The sequence below is a fragment of the Rhopalosiphum padi genome, chromosome 3, assembly GCF_020882245.1.
Source record: "Rhopalosiphum padi isolate XX-2018 chromosome 3, ASM2088224v1, whole genome shotgun sequence".
Lineage (NCBI taxonomy): Eukaryota > Metazoa > Arthropoda > Insecta > Hemiptera > Aphididae > Rhopalosiphum > Rhopalosiphum padi.
Window position 1 is genome coordinate 13,538,458 of NC_083599.1, and position 24,331 is coordinate 13,562,788.

At 29.3% G+C, this 24,331-nt stretch overlaps 1 protein-coding gene across 10 annotated transcripts in view; it reads right to left on the reverse strand.

The window, feature by feature from the left end:
* The window catches only part of LOC132928003 (protein alan shepard), a 118,831-nt gene that overhangs the window by 55,482 nt on the left and 39,018 nt on the right, over positions 1-24,331 (reverse strand). Inside the window, exon 1 of one of the 10 annotated variants that reach the window (XM_060992565.1) lies at positions 4,761-4,968. The exons of the other annotated variants lie outside the window; for them this stretch is intronic. The gene's annotated coding sequence lies outside the window, so the exon portion shown is untranslated. Of the gene's footprint in view, positions 1-4,760; positions 4,969-24,331 lie in introns of those variants that run through there. 10 annotated transcript variants of the gene reach the window in all.

The following is a 24,331-nucleotide window of genomic DNA, read 5'->3' on the forward strand; positions in this document are numbered from 1 at the left end:
GGAAATACAAATTTAACAATAGTTACTATTAATTTAATATTTTAATAATCTTATATGACCCATATACTATCTTAAATTAGTCAAATTAAAGTAATCACATTAGCTATGAATTAATGATACATACAGTTTTATAGACGATATAGTTTGCCGGAATACCGATGAGTCATTACAATTACGGCATCAGTATAGTAATGTTTTATCGAAAAAATCATAAGACTATTTTTAATAATTATACAAACATTTATCAATAAAATTGAAACCCTATATTTAAAAACTTGTAATTTAAATGACATTAGTGATATTAAGAAATATGATCCAATAATATAACTTGACATTTTTTAAGCCTAACTTGCTAATTTAATGTCGAATTTAGGGTATACTATACTGAGATAAATGATCTGTAGCTATTTATCCAAGAAAAGGCATACATAATCTCAAATTTCAAAAATAAATCGAACAAACGGCAATTTCAACCCGTTTGACAAAAAGATTGAAAATATAATTAATTTTGTTTTTACTAGTACATAATACTATAGGTACATGAATGCTATAATGTGCATGAATACTAAATTATATACTATTATATTTATTTAACGAACATATATAAACAAAATTTATTTTGGAAGGCTTGGAGACAAACGTGACACTATTTACATTTTAGTGTATAGGTATACATACCCATTTACCTGTTATATAGTTAACATGTAGGTTTTGTGTTCCATAAAAAATAAATAGAATTATACTTTTTTTAATTGGATGACTTGGACACCAAATGTAGGATTCGCCATGTCACGTCATTATGATTAAAATGACAATTGTGGCATTTTTAGAAGTTATATATATGGACTTATAATAGTAGATAGTTGTTTTTGCTCGGTTTTTGTTAATACGCTCTATGGTTATGGTAACAATATTACAAGTATAGTATACACAGTATACACATATGTCTATAGTGTGTGCAAATGTGGGTCATTGGGTAGACGTCATGAAATGTCATCAAAATATATTATGCACGTAGTTTGAATTTAAATATTTTTAAAAAGGCGTAGCCTATACATACCGCTATTTATGTACCTACTCATATTAAATTAAAAAAATTCCCAAAAGTGTAGGACTATTTTTATCAGAATATATTTTTATGAAATTTGTACAAATAGTGCGTAGGTATGTAATTTGTATGTACTAGTAATTCGTTTCAAAACAAACACGGAATAAGATTATAGGAAATCATCTTTGTCTTCAAACTGGTATTTTTAGGGAATTATTTTAATCACATATATTTGTGAATGATACGATCAAACGAAATGGTTTGTATAAAATTTATATTGTACATGGGCGATAACTGCAACATTTTAAACATATTTTATACCGGACGTTCCAGACGTTTACAGGAAACAAACAAATGCCTCTCTGCTGATCATTCCTAAAGCACCCTACACATAGTTAACTCAACTGGCACTTCAACAAATATATAAATGGGTCTTATAAGACAACGTATTATATCCGTTCCGGGGCAAACGTGTGACAACAACTTCCTTTGAACAGAGTGTTCACAAAGTCAATTACCCGCATTCGAAAGTCACAACTCGTTCAACTCAATCACGAAATCGTTTCAGTTTCTAACCACCAAAAGTTTATTTTTTTCAAACGTGGTTGAGCAATGTAACATTAAATGTGTTTTAAAACTGAATTAAACGAAAATCTAAAATCGATAACACTATTAACTATGGATAATGGAAAGCCGATGACACTATACTCGTATTACATTATATTATAATAATAATAAGGTTTTTTTTTCATAATATAATAAATATTATTATTAACCGCAATGGTATAACTTAAGGTATATACTACATAATATATATATATTTATTATTATTATTATTATAGAATATTATAATAATGCAAAATGCAATATTATGTCAACAGCACGCAAAAAGGACTCCTGACGCATATTTGACACATTTGCAACCATCGATGACGTCATTTGGCTTCTGACGACCATGCCATGCGACGTTATCATCCGAGAAAGGACTATAGAGACGCACCGAGATTAGCCGCAGGGGTTGTACTTCGTTATCATAGTATGACAAAACCAAATTAAGTACAAACGAAGGTTAACTGTGTATTATTTTAATGATAATCTAATACACAGAGCTTTACATTTATATTACATTATTGTCCGTGAACAGATAAGTATAATATTATATTTGAAACAAACAACAATAATCAGTTTTTGATGTTCGAAGAGATATGAATATATAACTAGTATTCATCATGAACAATTATGCGTCTAAAAATAATGGAACTGAATCGCACCTAAAATCTTGAAACACTAATACGTTTAACTGATTTTTTTTAGTTCTATTATAAATTAACAATAATAATTATAATTGAATAGGCGGACATTGCTACAAAATACAATGATTGTACCTATATAAGTGGATGTATCTCTGTAAATTTGCTCATTGTATTTCAAACCTTGCTAATACAAAATTGTATATATTTTATTTTTTCGATAAACATACACCGTATCCATGATAATTGACAGACTCTAGTTTCAAGCTCTGTGTGTGGTGTACCTACTTGTAATATATTTGAACAACTGTACCGTTTAAAATTAGCATATATATATATATATATATATATATATACGTATAGTATATACCCACATATTATAGGTAATATTGTATAGGTACCGACGAAATTTTAGAGCAAACATACAGGCGTTTTCCATAGAGTTCCGACATTATAAATAATACGAATAAATTAATATCTTTCCGTCCCAAGACAGTTACTATATTATTAAATGCATAAATGCAACGGGGCACGGAAATAATGAAGTTAATATGATAGGTACTTACTGGACTATGGCTGAAGATACCCGTATACCATTATACGAAGTAGGTACTACAAGCCAACACCGTTAAATAACAATTTCTTTTTAGTTCTCATTAGTGTAATTAACACTTATTATTCCGACTCACTCATCGGGGGACAGAGGGCGAGACTGATGATGAGTTACATAAACGCTGTAGCAATAATATTCGCTGTAGAGTATATTAAATTATGGCGCTCGACGAAAATACAGTACGGTACCTATTATACCTACATAGTTTCGAACGTAACCGAACAAACAAGAAAAAGGAAAAGAAATAAAAATCTTATCCACCTTTTTTTTTTTATTTCTCGTGTGTAATTGTATATGCATATGACATGTATATAGGTATTTCTCTATATATATATTATAATCACTGCTGAACATTTCACCGCAAAATTTGTACTGGGTATTGAATAGTCGGGGACGTCTTTTACTGCCCATCGGATATATTATATGAATATAAGAAGTTTTTTAGATAGGTATATAATGTTATGTAATATATAATATAAATCTAAGTTCAACCGGATACACGCAGTTCCGGACTGCGGAAAAAAAGATAAACGGTTATAAAATATAATATCGCACGTACGAGATATCCCCTTCCGCCGTACACGTCTGCACTTCTGCAGTCAGCGCTGGTGTAGCAGTATAACTATACGGTATATTATTTTTAATAGAGAAATACAATAATTATTGTTATAATAAGCGCACACACATTTTGCACATTCAAATGTGCCGTACGTACACAAAGGTACGGCGATAGGTACGCGCGTGGCAGCAATGACTCACGGTTTATACTTTAAAAAATGCGAATGTGAATAGCATCATCGCGCTGCAGAACATTATAATTATTATTATCGTGATCGATGTTTTGACGGTGTTACCTCTTATACGTATAGTGACAGTAAAAACAAAAAATAAGTTGAAGTCTAATTCAATTTTTTATTTTAGCTTCCCTGCCATCAATGGTTTATCTATATTAAAGTAGGAAAATATTTATGGTACTAGTGTATCTACTAGTGTACAGACGTACAAAATAATAATATATTACAAACTTAAGTCTTAAACATAAAATACAAATTAATAATTAAACTATTATAGACCATAAAATACAAATTAATAATTAAACTATGAAAAAATAATAATTTTATAGCCTGCATGTGATATTTAAACAAAACTTAGTGCAATTGCATGTACTTCACCATATTTTTAAGGACACTAGAACGATGAATTAAAAAAGTACTGTCCTATGAAAAGAAAGTACGTTTGGTCACATGCTTAGTTGTACCTAGATAATATTACATTTTTGACAATATCCGATACTAGCCACTGACGATTTCGTGGGTTAAGTTCGGGCAATTGTAATAGTTTTAAACAAAAAATTAATTGTCAGTTTGGGTGACTATTATACCGCTTTAGGGAATAAAATTATTTTTTGCTTACGTGTGCAATATCTACAGACTTAACATTACGGAATTGTTGGTGGAATAAATACTCAGTGCTCAGCGATCGCCGGTCGGTGTGATTTTAATTTCTTAAAAAATAAAAACTATAAAAACTATGTTAACAAAAAATAATAATAATAACGAAAAATATAATAGAAACGGAAAATAAAACGGTTGCGTAATGACTCGCGGCAAAATATAATATTATACACCTATTATATTATATACCATTATAAATACACTGAGTGTTTATAATCCACGTACTATACTCATTATAAAATTTTATTATTGCCGCAAAGATATACAACGAAAATATTTAAAAATGCACGTATACAGTATATATAGTATGCAGGAATAACCTTTACTTCGTAACGCGCGCGCTCAAAGATCGACTTCTTCATAATAATAATAATATGATAATAAAAAGAACTCACCAAAGGAACGGGTCGTCACGTAGCTGCAGTCTGAAGGATGTAATTTAATAATACTATATTATATATAAGATGGCGACAAGAAAAAAAAAATTAACGACTATCAAAACGCGAGACCGTTCTTGTAGCGTTAGCGGAAATTCACTGAAGGAATCACAATGAGGATTAAAAGGGACCTACCAATTCCGTATTATCCGGCGACGGGCAGGATTATAATAAAATTTTATTATACGAACATAATATACTATACATACATTGTTAGAGTTATGTTTTTTTTTTTTTAGATAAGAACGAAATCGACGAGGGCGTAGCCCGGACAGGGCCAGAATGCCACTGTGATACAGACCATCATTCTTTTTTTTTTTTTTGTCAACCAGTCTCGTACACACACACACGACGTGAACATTTATACACACCATTAATATAACATCATTTTAACATTACGCACACGGCGTACCGAAGATAAGAACGTATTTAGGACGTGAAATGTGATATCGAACATTACCGAGCCACCGCCGCCGCCGCAACCGATTTCGTAGTACACCCGGCTCAAAACATTATCATAATATACGATATACTATAACTACTACTATACTATACTATTGTAACGTCTGAAGTTATTATAATATAATTTTATATAATATACCGTCGCGTAATGGCGATTTAAACAAACGTACGCGCAATAATGTATAGTGCCGTCGGACTACCCGGGAAACCATACACATATTATTCAACACGAGCACCAAAATAAAAAAGTTCAATTACTTATTGGTGAATCAAGGAAATTCTGTCGCCTAAAAATATTAAAATATGATATTTAGTCCCTGCAGGGAGTTATAAGCTATACGAGTAATAGGAAGTTTGGTTTCCGGCGTGTTTTTATTATAGAACGTTTGCCCCTCGCCCCCCCCCCCACTAGGTCATTATTTGTATTAATTTTTTCAGTAAAATTGAAATAGTAAGAAAATAATATTGAATTTGGAAATCAATTCAATATTACTCCATTATTTCATTGATACAAAAAAATATGAAATAATCAATGTGCCAATAACAATAAGTTTTAAAGAAAGAAAATGCAATTACCTAAACTGTAAACAATTGAACTTATATTACCAATGAAAATATTTTATATTATTTAATAAATATATGAGTATGAATATGAGTTGACGTGAAAATTAAGTATACATCAGAAAGTTGTTTGATCATGAACTATTTGTAATTGTATTTGTATTACATTAATACTTTTCGTAAGATAAAATTATTAAAAAAAATGTATACATTTTGATATTCAAACTTCTGCAAATATTATTACTTTAAAAAAATTAACGATTTAAAAACCATGTCCTATAATCTACGTACGGCTAAATTTCCTATATTCATTATAATATACCTTCCGGAGTTCTAGGGACCTAAATGTCCCATCTTAAACTCTTAATATTTATCGAAAAAGAAATAGTCTATAAACTTAATATTTTACATGAACGTGAAACGCCCGTTTACCCAATTATAGATTTGCACCAGACTTAATTCTTTAATTACGAGTATACAGAGTCCAAATCGACAGAATATGGGAAATATTAAACTGAAATTTACTCAATAAATATTGACAGTTAAGTATAAAATATATTAAATCACATTATTTTTTATTCCAACCGTCCCGCGTAGGTTTCTGTCTAATTCTATACTGCACATCATAAAATATCTATAACACCTTCTCTGTGTATGTAATGCAGTTTATCAGACATTGATATACTACTTTGAGTAAAGTAGTGGAAAATCCTTATAGGATAAGACCTGCCTAAAGTGCTTAACCTACCACATAAATACTTACTATAATAGAGTACCACAGCGACTACCTATATCGACAGGTTTAAAAATATATAACCAAGTACCTACCTATCAAAAGAAAAAAACGCTTGTTATACAATATAAATTACACGTGATTAATTTATACGACACAATTTCCACAAAACTGATTGAATTTTCAATTGAACTGCACACGCTTGCTGCTGCGCAACAATATATATTATGTGTAGTTTTGGTACGGGATTAATGCAACGCGATGCAAATAAATAAAACTCAACCACTTCATATTACATATTATTATTATTATTATTATTCTCCAATAATTTGGAATATAACATATTTTATCGAATGCCAAAATCACGTCTATAATGTACTACACAGTTTTAAAATCACGACGAGAGACACGTCATAATAATATTTGATCGTAATGCGATTTTATCTATAGAACATTTTGTGAGTGTGCGAAGCGCGCGCAGGAGACGACATCAACGGCATTGTTATGCGCTTCCTATACAAATACAACATAATGACAACTACAGAATTTCATCGAGTAATCGATACACGGACAATGATGATGTTTATAATAATAATAATAATAATAATATATTCACAGTCACCCATGAAGGGTAAATTCAATATTTTTACAACAATAAATTTCGTATATATTATACGCTTATATTCTTTAATATAATTCGGTCGATATCATTCTCTGAGAATAAACTAAATATATTATTATAATGCTATGCATAATATAATGTATATAGTTTATGCTACACACAATAATATTAATAAAATTACAGTGGCGTTCAATTTAATAGTGACGATATTGAAAAAATAAACGTCTTGGACTGTATAGCTTAGCTTCCCGTTCGTGTCGTCGCGCTGGTGCCAAATAGGCGACGAATACGACGAAGATAATAATATAATGTTTTATTATATGGACGACGGAGAGATAATCGTTTTTGGGCGAGCCACTGCAAACGCGCGTTTGTCCGATACCGTCACTGAAATGTACACCGGACTATTCGCAGTTAACTTTATTGTATCGTATATACGATATATGTACTGACGGAGGACTTAAATTGCATACGCGCGTGTGTGTTATTAATGATGACTACCGTGACGAGAAAATTAAATTCGTATTCGACATGACTACGCTTGCGGGTGGTAATTGGTAATAGTGACCAAACGGAAAAAAAGCAGTCGTCCCGGAAAAAAAATGATCAGAGAAAATTAATTCGACGGACGAGAAAACGGTTCCACGAAAATGGTCCAAGAGAAAATTAATCCGACCAACAAAAGTGGGCGAAATAAATAAAAGAAGAAAAGTCAATTGAAAATTATTTTATAAAAAAGAAAATTACCGAGAACAAACAAAAACGGTTTTATCAAGTGTGAGCTGTTCACTATAAAAATGTTTCGAACAATGTTTCTGTTGATATTATATACATCATACAAAACTACAATGGCTATAAATCAATATAAAATGTACACAAATGTTCCAATGTAAAATAAATAAACTATCAAAGTAAAATAAAAATATCAGTGAATATAAAATAACATATACACAATATATTACATATTATTATACGTTTATACACGTAACACGATTGTATATGTTTTTAATATTTATTCGGGAAAATCTAGGAATCTAAAAAATCAGGTTTGATATTTTTTTATTATATAATATTTTACCTAATTATAGTAATATGTGAATACCGCCAGCATAGCATATCCCAGTGAACACTTTTATTATACATTATAATATAACTGGAAGAGAAAACTGTAGCAGAGGTGCTGCTACAGGGATTCGTATATTCTATATACGTGTTCAGATCCCTCTGCAAACTATATAGACATAGCGGCTGTGGTGATTAAGATTAAGATTCGAATAACAACTGTAAACCTACCTCTCGAATATTGAGGTCATTACAGCAAAGGCGCTTACTGACGCGTTTTAAATTCGCATTTATATGATAATACAGCCGGCTACTATACTTGACATGCGCGAGCAATTAACGACGATCCCTAAAATGTTCGAATTCCGTACTATACATGCAATGAGTTTCAGACCCTCATCTTTATATATAGGTAGAAATCAGAATAAGGGGTTAGACGCTTAGTCCTTCAAAATATCTGCAGTTACACAATCATTTAAAATTTAATTAATTAATTATTTTTATTTAATTTTAATTATTTATAACTTTCTATTATACAATTTATTAGGAATTTTGTCGCTGTTGGATGCAGAACTATAATAAATATTAATATGTATATATTATTATACATTATTGTATTATATAACTCGATTTTTACCATCTAATCATTAGTACAACTTCGTGCTAAAAAAATTATTATTATTAATAATACAAATTTAGTATTTACTCATTAATATATTATATCATACTACAAATAGTATCATAGAACAATGTTTTGTATTTGATCAATTGTAATACACTGAGGTACATAGTCAAAGCTTAAGAGGACGCCATACCCACATGTGTTGTCTCTGTCTTACTAACGTACATCATAAAACAATTTTCGTTCAGTAGAACACATTTTGTGATGTTATTATAGCTTTAATATTAGAGTAAATTTATCTATTATCAAATTTAAAGGTAAGAATATTATCTAGAAAATGATATATGCTTTTATTGATATTATTATTTTAAAGTAAGTTATAGTTATGTAAAATATTACAACTTTAAAATGTTCATAATTCACTTTAAGATGATAATATCAATAAAAACATATTTCATTTTCTAGATAATATTCTTACCTTTAAATTTGATAATAGGTAAATGTACTCTAATATTAAAGCTAACATCACAAAATGTGTTCTGCTGAATGAACATTTGTTATAATGTACTTTAGTATTAGTAAGACAAGACAGCACAGCGGGTATGGCGTCCTCTTAAGTATTTGTTTAAAATGGAAATCAATAGAAAATATAATGATTAAATTAATTAATTATTAATGTTTTAGTACATCAGGGATTTGCAAACTTCCCGCACTCGACTTATTATTGTATTCATGTCATTATAGTATTAGGTCACTCGGTATGATTCTGTAACGGAAAAATTTCAGACCTAACACTTGCGGTTACACTATACTGTACTAGCCACACGGTCTGTCGGATCAAAGTAACTACATAGTATATACTTACTTATAAACGTATAGCTTAATACAGTTTTGTTCACCGAATAGATTCGCGGCAACGCGAGAACGGAAGTCGAGACGCCCGACCGCGGATATGCGCTAACCAGTATGCAAAAACACGTACACGTCCCCGAGAACCGTAAGTCGAGAAAAAAAATTCACGTTCGCAGATTGCAGGTGTTGGTGGCGGGAACGGGGAGGGGGACAAGAAACGCCGAGTTTAATAAAATATTATTATGCTGCTCGAGAGACCTTGCAATCGCTCGCGCATGTATTGCACGAAACGCATCGGTTGGGACGGCGACCTTGCAACGAGGTAAAATGTTGGCTATAAAACATCGTCGCGCGTAGGTACTATATATTATGATAATAATAATAATGATATTGTAATAGCGGAGGCGAGCGGTCTCGTCGTTAATCTTTGACCCGCGTTAGCCGACGCCGTAAAAAAGAAATCAAATAAACAAACTCACGGCAAATATCATTATCGTTATACGATTCATCGTTTTTGGCCGATGAGTGTCACCGCAGATTGTTGCAGTTTCTATACATCGTTATGTTTTTTTTTTTTTTACTATTCTTTCACATTCACGCGAGAACTCTCGGATTCTGTCACTTCAATAGCGGAAATCAATAGTGCGAGGCTTTTAAAACAATGTATGCGTCGAAATAATACGTAATTATTGAATTATTAAAACAGCGCAATAATCGGTACGCGAGAAAACAACTCAAACGAATAAACAGATTATTATAACTCGTCTTGCAGCACACGCGAAACATTGCGAAAGCTTCTAGCGGTATTACTGCCGTAGCTTGATAAATGCGCAAGTCGAAATTACTTTTTTTCTCCCAATAGGATCGGGGCTGTTGCAGTGTCCCCATAAAATATACGCGACAATTACACCCTATGGACTGCAGTCGTATGTGTATACGCGCTGTTGTGTGTATAATATGTATATATATATTATGTACAATCTAATATTATTGTTATAACTGACAAATCGATACACTCCCCAATTGTGAGACTCGAGAGAAAACACAACCTCACATGACCAATATAACCACCAAATATAGTCTACTAAGCTGCTGCCACAATGTGTATAAGTATATTAATATATATAAGTATATTATATTAAACAAATATTACTATATAATAATATAATATATGTAGTAAAAGCCGTGGGACAATGCGTTTGTAACATTTTGCTTGAGTATATAACTTAAGAGCAGTTATTGTGAATGGAGGTACTCGAATTTAACGGGGAGTGCCGTTAAGTATTTTTCCTTCCTATTAGCTTCTAAGTGCATCCTAGAAATATATGTACTATTCTTATGTCATAATAATAATATATATAATGTGTGCCGTTTCTTTTATGCGATGTTAATTTGCTAAACGCTTTTCAAGACAATATCAAAATGTTAGGTATTCGCTGTTTATTACTGTATAGTACCTAATAATTATAGATATTATTAAATTGGAATTTAACATTGCAAACATAGTGTACAAGTTGGATTTCAGGAAAGTTATATTTGAGTTTTATTTTAATGTACAACTTGGGTTCTGAAAGAATTGCTTTTCGAATTCAATAATTTAACATCGGTTTTATGGTTTCTAACAAATAAGAGACCGCCATTACAAATCGATTATTTTTACCATGTGTTACATAAGATATTTTTGAAATATATGTTTAAGATCGTATACGTGCCATGCAGAAAAAATATTATTTGTTCAAATTATTCGCAAAAATGCGAAAACTTAGATAATAATAGTAGTTGTACTTCCCAATAAATCACCACAGTCACAGTACATATAAGTACATGCATTTAATTATATATAATAATATACTGCAGTAGTAGTTCCGACAAATGTGTGCGTGTTTATCGCAGTTCATATAAGATAAGACGTCCCGCAATGGCACAATAACTGCAGTACTGCTGCACACAACACGTTGCGATTGATATGAAACGCATTTGCATAAGCTGACCACCGCCGTGTAGATAAGTGACCCCATCCCAACTCAACAACCAATATAAGTATACTCCTCGACAATCATTTGAATAACGCACGTAAAAATGATAGAAATGTAAAATAAAGTTTCGTTCGAAATTAAAGCAGCAATGTACTTATATTATTGCAATACCTATGTGTTTTGTCGTTTTGTGTACGCGTGACAAGGACCGGGGAATTCATATAATTTCGAGTATAATTTACATGTAGGTACATGTATTTTGTAAATTGTAGTAAAAGGTTTTATTATGATACAGCTAAACTCGTTTCAGCATCGTTTTAGATTCATAAGCGGATTTTGTTTTCAGGAACTCCCAACTTGCTATACCACATACAATATATTTACTATAATATAAAATAAATGATTATTCTAGCAAAATGTATAGATGGCCTTATTATAATTGATATTAACATTATCATTAATTCCATCCCCTGTTTTCGGGACAGTTTCTCACTGATTATACAACGAACGAAAACTCAATCAACTGTACAATTTAACGAACGAATTATTCAAATTTTTTCCATAAGCACTTCAAATATATGACACAAACAATAATTTATTTAATACTTATTATTATTTACACATCAACTGCACGAAATTACCATGTATTAATAGTTAATCTTTAACAACTCTATCTACATATATAAGGTTTGTTTTTCTAGTATGGGACTTCTATAGACACTATAAAAATATTCAAGTTTAATCACGCGGGAGAGTATTAAACATTTAAAAATCGTAAGCACAACAGATCAGTATTTTCGTATAGGACCATGAACAAATTGTAAAATTGTATGCACGAATAAAACATTGAACCGCATTGATTAATAATTGAATATATTGAGATCATAAATATTAAAATGTAATATAACTTTTCTGACTGCTAGTTTTTATCTGAAACAAAGTTTCGATAATCATAATATTTCGATGGGGTGAAAAACAAAGAAATTAAGATAATTAATCAATGTCAAGAAGTAGTAAAGTTAAATTACGTTGTTACTTAAAATATCGATCGTCGATGAACATAAACAGATGCTCTAGTTTCGACATATATTTTGTAAATCATCAAACGAACGCTATAATAAAAAATCATCTCGATCATCTATGTTATAACGCAAGTATGCACTATACCTACAATCTATTTATTTATAATATTATATCGGAGAACACATACTATTTATTCTTTTTGGATTCAGAAACAATTTAATTTAGAAGTGAGACACGAACGAATGCATTTTTGAAAATTACATTAAAAAAACAATAATATACATATTATAATATTATTATATATATATGTGCTTTTTAAATTGCTAAAGGGGAAATTTAAAGCAAAGTTGTAAAAAATAAACTTACACCATTTGAATGATAACATAATTAAATTATCAATTCCACGAAGAAAGTATAAGACTAGACAGATAAATAAATTAATAGTATACAAAAGTGGCTTGAATACATTTCATGAAAATAATCATCCGAGTTTTTTTGAATTGGATTTTTTTAACTATTACATTTACTTATATATTTTTAAAATATAAATTAAAACAGCCACTCAGAATTGAAAACACATATATTTTACTTATGTCTTATTAAATTGAAAAAAAAATGATTGTGCAATTTTGACATCAATACATAACATTAAAATTCAATATTCAATAATATATTACAGTAATTTATTTGTAGTACATATATTATGTATTAGTTTTGTTCACGAGTTGGTAAATGATTAACTATAATAGTGTTAATGTTATAAGTTACTAGTTAGGTATACTTTGACCAATTCAATTACTAATTTGTAAATATTTACATATTTACTTCAATTATTAGATATTTAATGATAATTAATAAGAGGTTATCCATTCAATGTTGTTTAAAATAAACATATCTATACAAATTGGTAACAATATTATTTTTATGTGAATACACCATTCATAACAATTATAAATATATATTTTTTAATCATATTTTAGCATTTAGGTTAGTGGTTTTTTTTTTTAATAAAACAAAAATGTTTACGTGAGTACCTTATTACTTTAACAATCATGGTAAACTTAGGTATATATATTTTTTAATGCAATACAATAACGATAATATTATATTATATACCTACTAAGGAACCTCGTGCAATCAAAGTTAAAGGTACGTACTTATAGCTAAAAATACTTATTGTTAGTTGTCAGTTTAGAATTACGTGAAATGAATCGATTGTGTACGGGTTTTTATTCATTCGTTTCCTTGTATGGCTTTACCGAGAAGGCTTTCAAGATAATATATACTAATGTATAATAATAATATATATTACAAGCATATACATAATCAGGGATCACTAACTTCGGAATTATAGAAAAAAAACCATATTATGCATACTGCATAGGACTTCGGTATAGAAACGACATGAATACATACTTTTACTCATGTCCAAGCCTTTGCATCCAATACCAATCCACATATAATATTTCATATTCATAACTATTTCTCTAAACATATTTACCTATATAGTTATTGGTTATACTTCTATTGATTGATGTAATATATACGAATAATAAAGGACCTTAACCGTTACAACATCTAATCAATACAATATCTAATTAATCAAAAATATATCAACACTGTTATATATTATGAGTTAATCAAGCCATTAGTTTATTATAGGCGTCAATAAATGTATTGAAAAAATTACAAAACATTTTATTCACTTCGGAAGAATAAATGATTATTATAAATATAGGTTTTGGATCAATATTAATCTAAACTAAACAATTTAAAACTGAAACACATAACATAATAATATGTTTTGTTTAAATATTTCAACATATATTTTATACATCATATTATAACTCTCTACATAATACATTGAATATACAAACTGAAATAAATAAATGTACGAATATCGACATCGGGAGTATACTGCAGTTTATTAGGTATCTATAACTCTAACATTCGTGAATATATTGAGCTCTTAACAATTACTTAGCGTAAAATCGTAATATTTGAATAACATAAAGTTAAACTAAAAATCATGATTTAAAAATATTTTCTGACATATTGGAAAATCAATATTCAAATTGTAGAATATATCAACTTATTATAAGAATTTATAATAAACATAATGGTTTTTGAAAACATATTGTAGTACCTATCGTTTAAATTTAAAATTATTTTCAATACATGTGCGAAGTTAGCAACTATTTTGTAAAAATTATATAAACTAATTATATTTTTGAACTTCAATAATGTGTTGGTAATTGTTAGACGATTTTTGGTATTTTTTAAGTTCATTGATTCGAAAATATGACAAAAATTAATTAAGGGACTATCTTCACAGTGTAACCTCTCCTCTCACCATTTAAATTAAACTGGACGGATTGTAAATTTTAAAGCTGTATTTGTAAGGGTTTGTACGTTGATACGATAAGATAAGATATCTAAGGAGTATCACAATTAAGGTATCCATAGTTGACTGTTGTAAAATATGAACTTAGAATGAAAAGTATCGATGTTATAAATTTATAATAAATGCACAATAAAAATAATTATAAAACCTATTGGTCGATGACACGATACATATTGTGTAAACATATCACTAGTAATACTCGGGAGGTTAGAAAACACAAAACCCCAGAACTTCGTGTCAAGCACGTTTGTGAATTATCTAAAAGACAATTTCTATTGATCTACACAAATTGGTATAGCTTATTAGTCAATTTTATAAATAAATATTATCCTCTTTGAATAGTTATTCAAACTTATATTCAGCAATTTATGATAATATTTTCATAATTAAACACAAATATAATACATTTACAAATGTATAAAAAAAAAACGCTTACTTAAAATTGTCTTCATAACCATGTCAGTGGTTCAAATTTTTATTTTTTAATACATTCAGGTGCGTTGTTGTGGAATTTATTTCCAGGAGCTATTTTTTGTACACTGTTTCACATCAATGACTGTACATTGTTCAACTCCTAAGGATTTTCACCGTTCGTTGGAAAATTATGTTCCATTGTGACTAAATTTCCAAAACTAATAAATCGAATTTTACTTCATTATTTGATACACGAGCATATATTATTATTGTACGTATCAATAAAGAAGTGAATCTCTGGATTTTTTACGTATAATAGTAAAAGGAAAAAATACATTCTACGGAATAAACTGCATAATATATATATACATATATAACAGAGTAAATAATGTGAAAATTGCGAATATCCATTATATTCTTATATGGGGTTACAATGGTTACATAACTATCATTCTTTTATAGCAAAAGGTTAAGAAAATGACAAAATAAAAAGAAATTAGAATAATTGCGACGGTTGCCGAAAAACAAATTGCTTTACTAAAATAGTGTTGGCACACAGCACCAGGATAATATTAATTCAGTAATAACCAATGCAATTTCATCAAAACGATTTGTAAGTTGATATTATATTTAACGACAAAAAAAATCAGAACAATTATATGATGCTACTAGGGTATAGTCTGGCAATAGTGAATATAATTTAATGTGTATGTTTTCGTGAATAATTATACATGGCGTCGAAATAATACTAAATCGTCTAGAACAACAATTCATGACTATTTTATAAGTTATAACTAATGCATTAACATAAATTGCAGCATCAGGTTAATCAATAACTATATCGTAAAAATAATTATGAAAATAAAAATATGGTATTTATGGAAATGTTCAAGTGTGTTCAAAGTACCTGTCTACATATTTTATTAGGTAGATTTATGCTTCATCATAATATTAGATAATAATGTTGATAGAAAACTATAGCAATAACCATTATAATAATTGTATAATCGCATTAAAATATTTATCTATTATTCCTAACAATTAATCTTCAAAAAAAACACCAAACATACATTTTGAGCATAACCAATCTATTTAGTCTTTGATTTTTAATGCTCTATGCAACTGTTATTGGCAACACCCAATGAACTGTTATAATAAGCCTATCATTGCCTATACATTAGCTTAAGCACATTAGAAATATATATTATTTTTTCTAAAATACGAGCATTTTTAATAAATATGATCATAGATTAAACATCAACTGAGCTAGGATACCACAACTCAAGAAAAACGAAGAAAAATGAATTTTCTTATTAACAAATAAGCGGCGAAAAAAAAACAATACACCGTTTTAATATTTACACGTGTTTTGGGAACCTAATACCACCATTATGTTGACGTCAACTGAAACATGATGACCCCTCTGCCAATTGTTTCTATGCGACTCGCCCTGTATATGATACCCGCATCGAACACGCATACAACGGAGTCGTCGGCCTCATAAAAAACACATATGTACAAGACGCGTACTTGATATTGCAGGAGTACTATAATTCAAAACTAGGACGTAATTTAACGTCAATAATCATATCGATTAACAACGTGTGATTTAAAAGTACGCACTATATCGATTAAGTGCATTATATTACATATATATACGACCGGAACGGAGTTCGAGTAAACGCGTATATATAAAAACGATATCCGTTTCGCGCAAAGACATCGATCATTAGGTATTTTTCACATGTAACATGTTATGACCACACATAAAATACATTGACCACAAACCGAGAAATAAATGATGCGTCATTGATTCTAGGACATAACTGTACAGTGTACACATTGTTTATTATAAACTATCACAAACTAGTCTAAGCCGTTTTACGTAAACAAATACTGCACAAACGCGGTGCAGCCGCATACGTCACACATTAGGAGGGAATGTCCCTATTCTTATAATGTAGAACTGTACCCACCATTTAAAATTGCTATTTGTTTGCTATTATGTTATTTTTCATTACAATTTTTGTTCCAATCCGGATAGTAGGTACAGTTTCATCTTTGTTTTTATGTAATTGAAATTGAAAATCGATATGTATAGGTATTTTAATAATATAAAAGATTTTAAGTTGATATTTCAAAGTGTTCCCCTATACAGTAATAGTTGTGGTAACACTAGACGTACCTACCGTATAAAACCGTATCGTTGACCGTTTTTGTGCACGTAATAATAAATTGATTTTGGTGAATAAAAATCTACTTATATATTATTACACTATAAAGAATGACAAAAAAAAGGACTTCTATAATGTGGTAATAAAAAGTATTAAGAGACTGAAATTCAAAATTCGCTATCAAAAACGTCTACCTAATAATTAATGTACGTAGTAAAAAGTCATCTATACACAGATAACTTTTTTTTATATATATATATGGGTAAAAATACAAAATCTTAGGTGTGCTGGATCGACACCAAATTAACTCATTCGTCGCCGGTATTAACTAAAAATATTGGATTGAATTGAATATTATACAACGATATAAAAACGGTCTTGGCTCATCGTATATAAACTACCTACTGTAAATCAACCCAGAGATCCGTTAGTTTGAAAATAATTACGTTCTAATCGGACAATCGTCCGGACGGTACACGACCGAAGACGTCCCATGTATATATAATTGTGTATGAATATTACACACGCATTACATACACCGATGAGAGATGAGAGGGAAAGTTTTAGCAAAGGAGAGTAATACTCGTGAGTTTCGACACACCGTATTCGGCGAGTGTAAGAAAATACAAATAGGACAGTGTATTACTATGATATGGTAAAATTATAAAGAGTCGCGCGAAGGATGACAAAGAATTCTTGGGCGCGGACACACGGAGAAGACTGAAAAGGACTGCACCGAGTGATAGAGAAAAGATGAAAACCGTTATGGCCATTTGAAATGTAATCCGACGGCGGCAACCGGGGACAGGAAAATCGGGATCGTGTAGCCGGCCTACCGGCCGGCCGGCATGCGTCGTCGTCGTCGTCGGATTTCCAAACAAGGACCAAACATCTATCGCATTCGCGAACGGAGAGTGGTACGGTTTGTACGGCACACACGCACACGTAAACGCGATCGGAAATACGCTATGTATGTGTGTGAGTGAGTGAGTCTATGTTTGATGTGCCACATTGCATTTACCGCGCATACATTACCTAGTGAACTCGGTGGACCGGTCGAATGCGGTGCAGTGCGCACGTATAGTTCGTCTGCCCGTCGCGGTCGTCGTCGAGACTAGGCGTATTATTACAATCGTTATTACAAGACGGTAGAATGCGTCCTTATATATTATATTATATATAGATATATGCATGTGTGTATTATTATAGCCTAAGGGTACGCATATAATGTATAATAAATTTACTACAACGTACAGAGTGATTGTTTCTGACGCATTTTCCGCATTATTTTTTAAAAAAAATTCTACCTATACATTAAACATGCTCACCTAAGGACAATTTCTTTAAAATTCACCTAAATTCTTAAGCCATTTAAGGAGTGTTTTAAGACAAAACAAATTTATTTTTTTTTCAAATGAGAACCAACCTTTTATACTGTAAATTATGAAGTAGATAATTTTTTTTTCTGATAATGGCTAGATTTAAACTAGTAGTTTTTGAGTTATAAAATGGTTATAAATTATAAGTATAACAGTAATTAAAAACAATTTTATAAAAATGAAATATTTAATCTAGTTCCATTAGAAATGTATACATACACGACTATTTTTACAAAACATAAGATATGGATAGATAATTATTAATTATTAGAGTTATTTTTAAATAACCATATATCAGGTATTCATATTATCACAGTTCGTGAATCTATTATAACTTATCATAAAGTTCAACATCAAAAACCCTACTTATTTAAATTACGAATTCAATTCATCGACATTTTCAAAAACATCATCTACTTGCTGCTTCATAGTTTACAGTAAAAATGGTTTATTCTCATTTGATAAAAAGAAGTTTGTACCTATATCACTCTATACAAATTCTAAAATTGTATCTATATTTTTGAAATTAAGACCATTGAATATAATTCAAAAAATTCAAAATTCTGATTTTAAATAGATACATTACATTATTTTATACAATTTATTGAATTATTTCAAATTTTGAAATTTCTGGAAATGTTAATACAAAATAAATTATCCGTACCTATATTATAATATATAGATATATGTGTATGTGATCGAGCATAAAATTTCGATAATATCCAGTAAATTATTACCAAAAAGTTTATTATCTTGTAAACCAATTTTTCGTTTAAAACACAAAAAATATATAATAAAATTATATTTTAATAAAGATCACTCTGTATATAAACAAATTTACAGACGCATTATTGTTGTATAGTTTTTATTTTCTATACGGGTGTGGCGGAAGTGGTCGGGCGTGTGAGTAGGATATCGAAAAGGTTACCAGCACATGACCAACATACGGGGTGAAATCAGAAATTCAAGTTACAATAACACCAGGGATATAGTACAACACTCATACATTAAGTCCCTGAGTGTAACACAATTGTCTGTATATAATCAGTATATAATATATATATTATCACATTATATATTTGCATGCGGACAAAACTCCCACCTAGGCCAGAATAAAAGAAAACAAATAAAAATACTATAGGCGTATCTATAGGTATTATATTTTGGTTTGATTTTTTTATTTGAACAAACAACGAAATGAATATTTAAACCATTATTCATACATGTATGAATAGAAAAAAGATAAATTCTATGCATAAGTTGTACCCCTAAAATCATTCAGATGGCCTGATGTCCTTATGCCACACTCGACGATGACATTATACATGCATACATAACAATATCATACACCAGACGCATGGCTGTGTACAAGCGGGCATATTATTATGATGGGAAGTTGTAGATTTTCCGTTACATTTAAATAAGAATTAGATTTAAGTATAATGTGTTTGTGTTATGTGTATTGTATTATTTACATTGTAAGTAGTGTTTTTAAACATTTTAGATTTTATAAGTCACGATGATAAGCCCAAATATTATAAATTACAAATCAGTATATTGTTAAAATATAACTGATATTCACTTCACCCTTCATTTTCAACTATATGGATCTGCGTCTCTCGTCCTACTCTTCCATAGGATTTGTCCACATCTCATCTTTATGTACATCAGATATTTTCGTATCATCCTGTTCTTGTATTTTCTTCTACATTAATTTACATAGCCACTCTCGCTGCTTTCGTGTCACCTCTTTCAGTACTCATAACATGACCAGACCATCTCAATATATTTATACATCCTCATTTTATCTACGATTGTTATCATTCATAATTCAAAGAGTCAAGACTACTTTTAGATGTATGAATTGAGTCTAGTTTATTATCTTTATATGTTTAAATTAAGTCAGTTAAACTTCAAATGGCGTGCGATACGCAACAAAAAGATATACTATTCAACAGATCGAGTGTATGTCGATTGTCGAGTAAAAAACAGAAAACAATTTTCATAGTTTATAGATTTAAGTTTCGATTACAAAAAAACATTTAAGAGGTCCAACGGTAGATTTGTTGTAAAAATCAATGAAAGTGGTTTTTTTTTCATTTATCCTTTAATAATAAGGTAACCTTTGAAAATTTTAATGACGGTAATCATGAAAAGCGTGACAAATAATATGTTTACTACATATATAATTAGTAACTGTGTTAAAAAAAAATTAGTAGTTTTATTTACCAATTAACAAAACCAGGCCAGTGTTAACAAATACACACAATTTTTGGGAAACTATTCGGCCAATTTTCATGTGGTGTTTCTTAGATAATGTTTATAAGACTGAACTTTAAAAATCAAAAATTATTTATTGGACTCGATTCCGACAACCCAAAATTATTCGTGGGATTAAATTTAGTATTACTGTCCTGCTACGCTACCTCAAATATATTAATTTCTTATTCTATCCTCCCTAGTCAATAGCTGATACAATAAATACTCGGATATGTTTGTATCTCTTAAAAGAACTTATTATCAAGGTATTTTCTATCAAAAACCTTTCTGCGACAGCTATTTCGTGCACGAATTTTAAATAGGGAAAGATTAAAACCGACTGGAATTCACGAGCTCCCAGTAATGCTAATATATAGAATAGGCCCAGTGGCCACTGACTGCTTGGGGAAACGATTTGCCATCGATATAATCGTTATAATTTGAAATTTCCCATCGCTATTGACCTACAAGAGGATGAGCCACTACAAGCAACAATAAATAACGCATTATGGTATTATTATAGTGGTTGTGTGTTTACCTAGCTATTGTGTATTTTACAATTATATACAACAGACGTATGAGGGTATCACACGCACATATAAAGGCCTATATAAATATAAGTAAGTATTAACCGAAAAAAATCACATATACAAACGTCTAACGAACGCTAATCGTTCCCAATCGTTTAGGATATGTAACGTATAACAGTCGTAAAAAATGTTATTATTATTATTTTTATTTACATCGATTGGAATACAATAAAGTGTAAATTACTGTTGTAATCCAACCGCAAATAATAGACGATGAATGTAATAATAGTAATATAATATAGGTTATTGCCTGTCGGTCACATACAATACGCGCGCGCAACAAGACTCTATATACTAGAGATTTTTTTATGTTTTACAACCCGCACTCTTCGCTATATATTATACATTAAACGAATCAACAATAATTGACCGAGGCTGCACCCAATCGATTAACGAATTATTGTTCATAAATAATATTATTATAGTATCGTTCACACGAAAAGAACGCAATAGTTTTATTTAATAACATTTTTGACAAAATCGACGCGGGATGCAACAAATCTTTCTATTTAATATAATATCATATACTCATACATATTATGCAAAATTGTATGGAATTTTACTAATTGAATTGTAGTCATTGCGTTTAGTAACGACTTTCACGTTTTAATGTGTTATAGTTGTTATAGTCATTTATAACGGACTTTATTATGTATGAAAAATATAAGGCACCAAAAAACCCGATATCTGAAAGGATTTAAAACGAAGATTTGTAGAAATTTCCAGTTCGAAAAACTGGGCAATATTATATTTAATTTTATTTTGAATCTAAAATTTGTCAAATTGTATATGAAATAGTTATAATTAAGTAATTGCTATACAGCATAAAAATATAATTTAATGATTTGACATGATAGTATTTTAAATAATACGAATCATATATTATGCATGAAATGTATAAAGCAATTATAAAAGTACTAATATTTTAAATTATATTTAAATTAATCATTATTATAGTTGTTAGATACTATTAAAATGTATTAAGTATCAAAAGGTTTATACAAAATAATATAATAGTTTATACTTATAATAATATAAGTTGGTAGATAAGTACAAACTACATAAATATATATAATAATATGCAGCAGGACAGCACTAAACACTCTTCAACAAATACAATGAATTTCCTTTGAAGAAAAGTTTTATGATACTATCAACAGACAGTTTGTATAATATTGCCTAAATACGATAGGTAAATCTAGTATTTTTCCTGTAGATTCAGATAAATGAGTAGTAAGAAGAAAACCAACGGAAAATATTATAAATTATTATAAATCATAATATTAAGAATATATAATTTGTACTTTAACCATAGACATTAAATATCAGAAGTAGGTACTACCGATATTTTTCATATAGAAAATATTAAAATCTTATGAGTTATATTTAAAATTAAATAAACAAAAACAAACATGTATACGTATGAGGTATTTGAATATTATGCTGAGTATAATATTTAAAATTAACAATATTATTTTCTGTAGATGTATCAACACTAGTCTTAAAATAAATAACAAATGCAACAACATCAATAAAAAAACCTTTGAATAAATAAATCTATTTATGTTATCATATCTTTGAACATAACCTTCAAAGTTACACAATATTAGATATAAGATTATTATATCGTAAATATTTTACGATATGTTATTGATCATCACTGCATTTAGATACAAAATATATATGACGATTTTAATTTAAAATGTAAACCTTTAAATAATTTAACTAATATACTGGGAAATAATAGAAATAATTTTAAACTATGAACACAGTACGTATGTGTAATTTTAATGTATAAACTACTATAAGCTCATAAGCAATTGTGAAAAGATTTTCCATGAAAATATTATACGTTAAGTAGATAATTCCTAAAAAATTGAGTTTTAAATTTACTTTACATGAAACAATGTAGATTAATAAAAATAAATAAATTGAAATCATGGTAACATGCCGCTGTGCAAAAACATAAACAGAATTAATACGAAGATAAATAAATTTAATTAAAAAGATAATCGTAAGACATAATATTTAAAAGACACTAAGATAAACAATTAAATCATACCACCTACGCCTACCTAGTACATTAAAATAATATAAAAATTAAAAAGATATCTAATAATATTATATTAAAAATTAATACATTTATAATTGAAATCAATTTAATAAATACTAGATATTATAGATTACTAAAATTAATTTTTATATTTTTTTTTTTACAACCACCTATTTACATTTTTCAATTGATTAAATTACTAAAATACAGAATATTGCAATCATCATTATACAATATCCAAGTATACAGTTTTATAGTATATGATACTTATATTATAAATTAAAATTTTTTTATTAACTACAAAACAATTTATATGTAATTATTTTCGCAGAAGTGGTGGGCC